Source organism: Salvelinus namaycush, chromosome 2 (genome assembly GCF_016432855.1).
Source record: "Salvelinus namaycush isolate Seneca chromosome 2, SaNama_1.0, whole genome shotgun sequence".
NCBI classification, from domain to species: Eukaryota; Metazoa; Chordata; class Actinopteri; order Salmoniformes; family Salmonidae; genus Salvelinus; species Salvelinus namaycush.
In genome coordinates, this window is record NC_052308.1 from 65,450,773 (window position 1) to 65,461,429 (window position 10,657).

Here is a 10,657-nt window from a genome sequence, read left to right on the forward strand (position 1 = left end):
TTCGCCCAGGAACAACTGTAACTACATTCTTAAAAACTAAAACAGAAAGTGTAATTTTTTTTAAGGAAAAGCCATAAGAGGGAAAAGCACGATGGGATGGGGGATTGAGGGATGGGTAGAGAGAACAGTAGAGGGCTCTGAAAACTATTATTGCTGAAATAACCACTTCCTTTTGTGACTAAAGTCTAATACTTCCTGTGGCACACATCAGAGGGCATGATAGGTCACCAAAAATAATTCTGAAGTTTGCCAGGCCTTGCAGTCAAGATAGAAGGGGGGGGGGGGGGGGATTTCGGCAGGCAAGAAGATAGCCTTGCCGAAATCCCCCCCCCCCCCTTCTAATTTCCTTAATTTTGTGGCTAGAGTCAAATACTTTCTGTGGCACACACTATTGGTCAACATGAGCTACTGAGCTACCAAAATTATTCTGAAGTGTGTCAGGCCTTGCAGTCCCAAGAAAGAACGGGGTGGGGGGGGATTTCGGCAGGCAAGAAAATGGACTTGCAGAAAATCCCCCCCTTTTTAATTTCCTTAACTTTGTGGCTAGAGTCAAATACTTTCTGTGGCACACATCAGTCAAATACTTTCTATAGAACAAACTTCACGTCAGGAGAGGCAACCAAAATGAATAATGAATGTATGTGTGTTATATTAAACATAGAGGAGGCAGTCAAACGTAGGCAAGCAATAAACATTTCAGAACAACTACTAGTTGAATAAGACATGGGAGAGATGACAAAGTTTGGCAAAGATATTTATTTATAGACGAATACACTTGAAACAAATAGGGGGGAGCTTTTCGGCACAACACCGGCCCTTCGAGTAGAAAAATAACACACATGCACATGTGGCTGATGGAAACACAATGTACTTTTTAATGTACAGGTGGTACAATTTATACAGACTTACATCTCAGTGATTAAAACATAGAATTCAGCAATTTAAACATCTGAAATATGTATTGCTGTTTTATTCATTTTCTTCGGAATAAAAATGGTCATCATTTGCTATCATTTTCCCTTTTGATCTGCAGAATCCTATGCCTTTTATCTACAATTGATTTACCAAATATGGCTATCTTCTGTATACCCCCCTTCCATTGTCACAACACAACTGATTGGCTCAAACGCATTAAGAATGAAAGACATTCCACAAATTAACTTTGAACAAGGCACACCTGTTAATTGAAATGCATTCCAGGTGACTACCTCATGAAGCTGGTTGAGAGAATGCCAAGAGTGTGCAAGGCTGTCATCAAGGTAAAGGGTGAATATTTGAAGAATCTCAAAAATAAAATATATTTTCATTTGTTTAACACTTCTTTGCTTACTACATGATTCCATTTGTGTTATTTCATAGTTTTGATGTCTTCACTAATACTCTACAATGTAGTAAATAGTCAAAATAAAGAAAAACCCTTGAATGAGTAGGTGTTCTAAAACTTTTGACCGGTAGTGTAGATTAAATAGTGTTTTTCCTTCAACAATCGACAGACAATACCCCATAATGACAAAGCAAAAACAGGTTTGTAGATATTTTTGCAAATTTATAAAAATTAAAAAACTGACATATTCAATTTACATAAGTTTTCAGACCCTTTACTCAGTACTTTGTTGAAGCACCTTTGGCAGTGATTACAGCCTCGAGTCTTCTTGGGTATGACGCTACAAGCTTGGCACACCTGCATTTGGGGAGTTTCCCCCAGTCCTCTCTGCAGATCCTCTCAAGCTCTGTCAGGTTGGATGGGGAGCTTCGCTGAACAGCTATTTTCTGGTCTCTCCAGAGATGTTCGATTGGATTCAAGTCCGGGCTCTGGCTGGGTCATTCAAGGACATTCAGAGACTTGTCCCAAAGCCACTCCTGTGTTGCCTTGTTTGTGTTCTTAGGGTTGTTGTCCTGTTGGAAGGTGAACCTTCACCCCAGTCTGAGGTCCTGAGCGCTCTGGAGCAGGTTTTCATCAAGGTTCTCTTTGTACTTTGCTCAGCTCATTTTTTTTATTTCACCTTTATTTAACCAGGTAAGCCAGTTGAGAACAATATCTCATTTACAATGAGACCTGGCCAAGATAAAGCAAAGCAGTGTGATAAAAAACAACAACACAGAGTTACACATGGAATAAACAAAAGTACAGTCAATAACACAATAGAAAATTCTATATACAGTGTCTGCAAATGGAGTAAGGAGGTAAGGCAATAAATAGGCCAATAGTAGCGAAGTAATTACAATTTAGCAAATTAACACTGGGGTGATAGATGTGCAGATGATGATGTGCAAGTAGAAATACTGGTGTGCAAAAGAGCAAAAAAAGTAAATAAAAACAATATGGGGAGGAGGTAGGTAGTTGGATGGGCTATCTACAGATGGGCTGTGTACAGCTGCAGCGATCGGTAAGCTGCTCAGATAGCTGATGCTTAAAGTTAGTGAGGGAGATATAAGTTTCCAACTTCAGCGATTTTTGCAATTTGTTCCAGTCATTGGCAGCAGAGAACTGGAAGGAAAGGCGTTCAAAGGAGGTGTTAGCTTTGGGGATGACCAATGTGACCAGTGAGCTGAGATAAGGCGGAGCTTTACCTAGCAAAGACTTATAGATGACCTGGAGCCAGTAGGTCTGGCGACGAATATGTAGCGAGGGCCAGCCGACGAGAGCATACAGGTCGCAGTGGTGGATGGTATATGGGGCTTTGGTGACACAACGGATGGCACTGTGATAGACTGCATTCAGTTTTCTGAGTAGAGTGTTGGAGGCTATTCTGTAAATGATATCGCCGAAGTTGAGGATCGATAGGATAGACAGTTTTGCTCTGTTCATCTTTCCCTCCATGCTGACTACTCTCCCAGTCCCTGCTGCTGAAAAACATCCCCACAGCATGATGCAGCCACCACCATGCTTCACCGTAGGTATGGTGCCAGACGTGACTGTGTTGTCTTGTTTGTGTTCTTAGGGTTGTTGTCCTGTTGGAAGGTGAACCTTCACCCCAGTCTGAGGTCCTGAGCCATTCAGGCTAAAGAGTTCAATCTTGGTTTCACCAGACCAGAGAATCTTGTTTCTCATGGTCTGAGAGTCTTTGGGTGCCTTTGGGCAAAATCCAAGCTGGCTTTCATGTGCCTTTAACTGAGGAGTGGCTTCTGTCTGGCCACTCTACCATAAAGGCCTGATTGGTGGAGTGTTGCAGAGTTGTCCTTCTGGAAGGTTCACCCATCTCCACAGAGGAACTCGGGAGCTCTGTCAGAGTGACCATCGGGTTCTTGGTCACTTCCCTGACCAAGGCCCTTCTCTCCCGATTGCTCAGTTTGGCCGGGCGGCCAGCTCTAGGAAGAGTTTTGGTGGTTCCAAACTTGTATTGAAGAATGATGGAGGCCACTGTGTTCTTGAGGACCTTAAATGCTGCAGACATTTTTTGGTACCCTTCCCCCCAGATCTGTGCCTCAACACAATCCTGTCTCGGAGTTCTACGGACAATTCCTTCGACCCGTGGCTTGGGTTTTGCTCTGACATGCACTGTCAACTGTGGGACCTTATATGGACAGGTTTGTTCCTTTCCAAATCATGTCCAATCAATTGAATTTACCACAGGTGGACTCCAATCAAGTTGTAGAAACATCTCAAGGATGACCAATGGAAAAAGGATGCATCTGAGCTCAATTTCGAGTCTCATAGCAAAGCGTCTGAATAGTTATGTAAATAAGGTTCATCTGTTTTTTATCTTTAATACATTTGTAAACAATTCTAAAAACCTGGTTTTGCTTTGTCATTATGGGGTATGGTATGTAGATTGATGAGGACAAATAAATGTAATCCATTTTAGAATAAGGCTGAAACGTAACAAAATGTGGAACAAGTCAAGGGATCTGAATACTTTCCGAATGCACTGTATGTTGTTGCTCTTTCAGGTTTTGAGCTGGTTTCAGAGGTGACTGATGAGAAGCTCAAGGGAGCCTCAGGCCCTGTCCCTGACCTCCCAGAGGATATCACTGTGGCCTACTCCATCCCTGAGAAGGTCAGTACCAAATACACCTTTTAAGAATACTGTAGTATCTGTACGGTGAGCACAGAAAAGCCAAGTCCCCATGTATCAGTGGTGGCTGGTGAGGGGACGACAGCTCATAGTAATGGCTGGAGTGAATTGGATTGAACGAAAGTGTATCAAACATATGGAAACCATGTGCTTGATACCATTCCATTCATTCTGTTTCAGCCATTACATTGAGCCGTCCTCTGATTTAAAGTGTGACTCACCACCACTCCTATCTATGAGTTGGGGAAATTAATTGGCAGATCTTAAGTAGTTTCAAGTAACAATGGCCTTGTCCGAAATCTAGCTTTTCTACTACTTACTTAAACTGCATAGCATTTAGAATGCACTGCTTAGTATAAACTAATGCAGTACGCAACTAATATTAACATACTATGCTCATCCATGCTGCGAAGGCATCTAATGATCAATTGCGTTGAATCCCGACATTCTGATTATCAGCTGTTGTCAAAAACATGGAGGTCTCAAAATACGTTCATTTTCCTCAATAGAGTGCAGCGAATTCTACTAGATAAAATAGTAGGCAAGATATAGCTAGGACCAGAAGACACCTCTGCTTTCAGACAACCCTCATTGGCACAAATTAAACCCTATTCAATATAGTGTGCTAAGTTTGACCAGGGCCCATTCTGTTAAATTAGCTTTAGCTTGAAGTAATGGACCAGGTACATACAGATGTTAGCTGTATAATGAATTGTGCTAATGTATCACCTGCTGACCGAGAGGAAAGATTGCTGTAACACTTGAATAAGTAATCAATCATTGCAGTTATGGATGAAGTCTCTAACCAATTACTACTACTATATAGAACTTGTAAAATGTTTTGTATGATGGTGAATGAGACCCAACATTTCTCTGCATGACAAATGTAACGGATGTGAAATGGCTAGCTGGTTAGTGGTGGTGCGAGCTAGCAGCCTTTCAGTCGGTTACGTCACTTGCTCTGAAACCTAGAAGTAGTGGTTCCCCTTGCTCTGCAAGGGCCGCGGCCTTTGTGGAGCGATGGGTAACGATGCTTCGTGGGCGACCGTTGTTGATGTGTGCAGAGGGTCCCTGGTTCGCGCCCGGGTCGGGGCGAGGGGACGTACTAAAGTTATACTGTTACATTGATGCTGTTGACCCGGATCACTGGTTGCTGCGGAAAAGGAGGAGGTCGAAAGGGGGGTGAGTGTAACGGATGTGAAATGGCTAGCTGGTTAGCGGTGGTGCGAGCTAGCAGCCTTTCAGTCGGTTACGTCACTTGCTCTGAAACCTAGAAGTAGTGGATCCCCTTGCACTGCAAGGGCCGCGGCCTTTGTGGAGCGATGGGTAACGATGCTTCGTGGGCAACCGTTGTTGATGTGTGCAGTGGGTCCCTGGTTCGCGCCCGGGTCGGGGCGAGGGGACGCCGTAAAGTTAAACTGTTACACAAACCTGCCTTCACTGTATCTGCTCCATGTTTAGCTCTGGTCCAGAGCCTTACCTGCGGTGTGAGCCTTGATGGCTCAAGCTGCACGTAACGCTCTGGACCAGAGCTACTCCATGTCAATGTCTACTCCATGTCAATGTCTGTTTAATTAAACTGATATATATGTAATGTATATGTATATGTAACTGAAACGTTCTCTGCTGAAACTTTTACCGACTGATTCTCTGTACACACTTTGTTTCAATCAATGGAGGAAGGGAAAGACCATCCTCCTCAGTGAATTTCAGAAAAATATAAATAGTGAAAAATGTCAAATGTAATCATTTTAATATAAAACTATGCTAAATATATTCACGTTGCCAAATAATTCATTTAAAACACAGTAGCCTCAATTGTGTCTACAGTAGCCTCAACAGCACCATGGTGTAGCCAGAGGACAACTAGTTTCCATCCTTCTCTGGGTAAATTGACTTCAATACAGAACCTAGGAGTCTCGTGGTTCTCACTCCCATCCATTATCCTCTGGATAATAACTGTGACTTCCTCCAACCTATCAGAGAACTTGCAGCATGAACTGAAATGTTGTCCACCCAATCAAAGGATCAGAGAATGAATCTAGTACTGAAAGCATAAGCTACAGCTACAGTTGAAGTCGGAAATATACATACACCTTAGCCAAATACATTTAAACTCAGCTTTTCACAATTCCTGGCATTTAATCCAAGTAAACATTTTCTGTCTTAGGTTAGTTAGGATCACCACTTTATTTTAAGAATGTGAAAAGTCAGAATAATAGTAGAGAATGATTTATTTCAGCTTTTATTTCTTTCATCACATTCCCAGTGGGTCAGAAGTTTACATACACTCAATTAGTATTTGGTAGCATTTCCTTTAACTTGTGTCAAACGTTTCGGGTAGCCTTCCACAAGCTTCCCATAAGTTGGGTGAATTTTGGCCCATTCCTCCTTACAGAGCTTGTGTAACTGAGTCAGGTTTGTAGGCCTCCTTGCTTGCACAAGCTTTTTCCGTTCTGCCCACAAATTTTCTATAGGATTGAGGTCAGGGCTTTGTGATGGCCACTCCAATACCTTGACTTTGTTGTCCTTAAGCCATTTTGCCACAACTTTGGAAGTATGACTGGGGTCATTGTCCATTTGGAAGACTCATTTGCAACCAAGCTTTAACTTCCTGATTGATGTCTTGAGATGTTGCTTCAATATATCCACATAATTTTCCTCCCTCATGATGCCATCTATTTTGTGAAGTGCACCACCCCCGTGCTTCACGGTTGGGATGGTGTTCTTCAGCTTGCAAGCCTCCCCCATTTTTTCTCCAAACATAACAATGGTCATTATTACCAAACAGTTCTATTTTTGTTTCATCAGACCAGAGGACATTTCTCCAAAATGTACGATCTTTGTCCCCATGTGCAGTTGCAAACCGTAGTCTGGATTTTTTATGGCGGTTTTGGAGCAGTGGCTTCTTCCTTGCTGAGCGGCCTTTCAGGTTATGTCGATATAGGACTCGTTTTACTGTAGATATAGATACTTTTGTACCCGTTTCCTCCAGCATCTCCACGAGGTCCTTTGCTGTTGTTCTGGGATTGATTTGCACTTTTCGCACCAAAGTACGTTCATCTCTAGGAGACAGAAGGTGTCTCCTTCCTGAGTGGTTTGGTGGCTGCGTGGTCCCATGGTGTTTATACTTGCGTGCTATTGTTTGTACAGATGAAAGTGGTACCTTCAGGTGTTTGGAAATTGCTCCCAAGGATGAACCAGACTTGTGGAGGTTTACACATTTTTTTCCTGAGGTCTTGGCTGATTTCTTTTGATTTTCCCATGATGTCAAGCAAAAAGGCACTGAGTTTGAAGGTAGGCCTTGAAATACATCCACAGGTACACCTCCAATTGACTCAAATTATGTCAATTAGCCTATCAGAGGCTTCTAAAGCCATGACATAATTTTCTGGAACTTTCCAAGCTGTTTAAAGGCACAGTCAGCTTAGTGTATGTAATCTTCTGACCCACTGGAATTGTGATACAGTGAATTATAAGTCAAATAATCTGTCTGTAAACAATTGTTGAAAAAATTACTTGTGTCATGCACAAAGTAGAGGTCCTAACCGACTTGCCAAAACTATAGTTTGTTAACAAGAAATTTGTGGAGTGGTTGAAAAATGAGTTTTAATGACTTCAACCTAAGTGTATGTAAACTTCCGACTTCAACTGTATCTAGCACTGCAGTGCATAACATGTGATGAGCAGTTGACTCAAAGAGAAAGACAATAGTTAAACAGTTTTGAACTAACTCATTTTTTCAAAAATGAGAGAGAGCTAACTGTATTTTGTTGTATTTTTTATTTTTTAAATTAACTTGCACGTAATTAGCTAGCAAATGCAGCTAGCTAGTTTAACCTACTAGAAAACCTCGCTCAAACAAACAGGGATGCTATGTTAGCAAGCTGGCTATGGCTATCCAACACTGGAACTCTTCCAAATTAAGGTAAGCTTTTGGTTTTATTAATTTATTGCCACCGGGGCCCGCTGGTGTAACTGCTAAACTGCTTACTGTCTGTAGACTGTACTGCATACTTTTTGCGGGTTTACTAACGCATTAGTTCTATTAGCTATGATGTTACTTTAGCTAATATGGTGACAACGATGTAGGCTGTGTGTAGTGGTCAGCGGTTATGATATGGTTTGGATTTTTTTTTTTGCCTGGTCACAGACAGCTGATGTGTTGTGCATTTAAGTCCACAAGCAAAGTTGAAAGGAGGAAAGCATGTAGATACGAAAAGGAATGCAATGTGGCTATGAAAGTGAACTGTACGAGTGATCAGGGGTGTATTCATTCTGCCAATTCTGTTGAAAAACGTTTGTTAAATGGAACGAAACGGGGATAAACATACCTGAATTTGGCCAATAGAAACTCTCGTTTGCAACTGTTGGACTAATGATTACACACTAGATCAGCTAGATGCAAGAGTGTGCAAGGTGGTATTGAATGTGTCACTGTCTGTCACCTCAAATGTTTTCACTCGACCTGTTTGCACCTATGTTGTAAACTTTAATTCATAGACTATCTTGTAGCTACCTCATGATGGGTATAAGGAAAATGTGAGCATCATGTAGAAGCCTAAACCGGTCATTGTAACACTGAACTGGGGGAATGGAATATGAATGACAGTCATCCAATGTGCTGTAATAGAACTAAGGCCATGCTCATGAAAACAATTGTCTTCCTCCCTCATCTTAAACTGCACCGACTGACACTGCTGTAAAGTTGTTTCTTTTCAGATTTTTAGAGGACAACAACGCACCCTCAATTATGATATCAGTGTCCTGAAATGCATTGACATCTATATTTAATCAACAGCCAAATGTATCATGTTGCGTCAGTGTCGTAGGCCTACAGAATATTAACTTTAAACCTGTCATAGAGTACAGCGAACATACATGGCTTGTGGTACGGGAAGTATACAATGGAGCTAAAATAGCTTTATAATGGCTGATGAAGCAAATCGTATTTTCCCTGATGTCACTTATGTAACTGTAATAATCTGTTTCCAATTTACTCAAATGAAATCATTTTCACTTTTAATTGGGCTGGCCAAAGATGTTTAAATGAGATAATGCCACCTGGTGGCAATGAATGGAACAACGGGAAAAACACATTCTAGAAATAACATTCAATTGTCCATATGATAGAGCAACATAAGAGTTATAAGGTAACATGAGTAAATTACATTAGTTATCATTCAGCTGATGCAATCCCGTCAAAAGGGAAATATTACAGTATGCGAACATGACATACATATATATATATATAGACCAGCTCCTCCTTCAGCCCCTCAATCTGTATCTCCAGTTCTGCTCTGGTGAGTGTAAAGCTGTCCAGGACTCCTCTCAGACGAGCCACATCCCCTTCCATCTTCATACGCATGTTAGCCTCCGTCTCTAACCTACAGGGGTTGAGGAAAGGAGAGCTTGATTAGTTCCTTCTCACAACAAACCAAGATACAACTTGCCAAAGCATAAACTGATCCATAGCCCTGCCTACCCCCATGAGCATTTCTGTATATCTGTGAGGATTTGATCGACTCAATCTCAAACTTATAGGCCAAGAGTTTCAAACAGAATCAGTACACTCACAGAGGCTGTGTACAGTACAGAGAGGAAGTGCACTTCATCTTGAAGTCATCAGCTGCAAGTCTGGCATTATCCACCTGCAGGATCATCTGAGAGTTCTCCACAGACCTGGCTTGGATCTAGGAACAGGAGGACAGCCACAGTCAATGGAATGTAATAACAGAGTCAACTATGTACAGGATATCATGTGTTTAGATCAGCAGATCTGGTTCATGTCTAATGTTCATTCATTTACAACAGAACACAACAGAACAACAGAACATTTACAACAGAACACAACAATCAACAAGATAAATACTGAAAGACTATAGGAATTATACCTCAAATCTATCACTTATCTAATTCATTCTAGTGACGCTCTTCTTTCACAAACCTGTTGGCGTCTTCTCAATCCTATCCTCACCACCCTTCCCAATGGGCACAGACGTCAAATCAACATCAATTCCATGTTGGTTCAACATAATTACATTGAAATGACATGGAAACAATGTTGATTCAACCAGTGTGAGCCCACTGGGTTGCTACATTAAGACTACTTTACCCAGAAGTACCTTGTTGCAGATGTCTGTGATGGTGGCATGGAACCCACTGAGGTCCTTCTTGTGAGTCGGTGATCTCATCTCGTAGAACTCCTTGATCTGCAGCTCCAACTTGCTATTGGCTGCCTCTAGAGAGCGCACCTGTGTACACAGGGAGTGGAGGGAATCAGTTCAGTTCATGGGTCTATCCGAAATAGCACCTATGGGTGCCATTTGGGATTCATCCCATCACATTATGTGAATCAGCGCACTCCCATAAAATAATCCCCAACATAATGGAATTGAAAAGAAATAAATCCTGCTATGTCATTGTCCTCATTATGTAGGAACATGTGTTTACAATAGTAATACAGGTGTGTCTTTTAATAATAATAAGATTTCCCCTTGGAGCTTTACAGGAAAACGATAGGTTACTGTTTCTTCTCAATAGCAATTTTACAATTAGAACAGTTAATGGTGGAATACATCGTTTTTTTTAAAGTTTAATGTTAAGTAAAAGTTGTTTTAAATATATTTGTATGGTGTCCA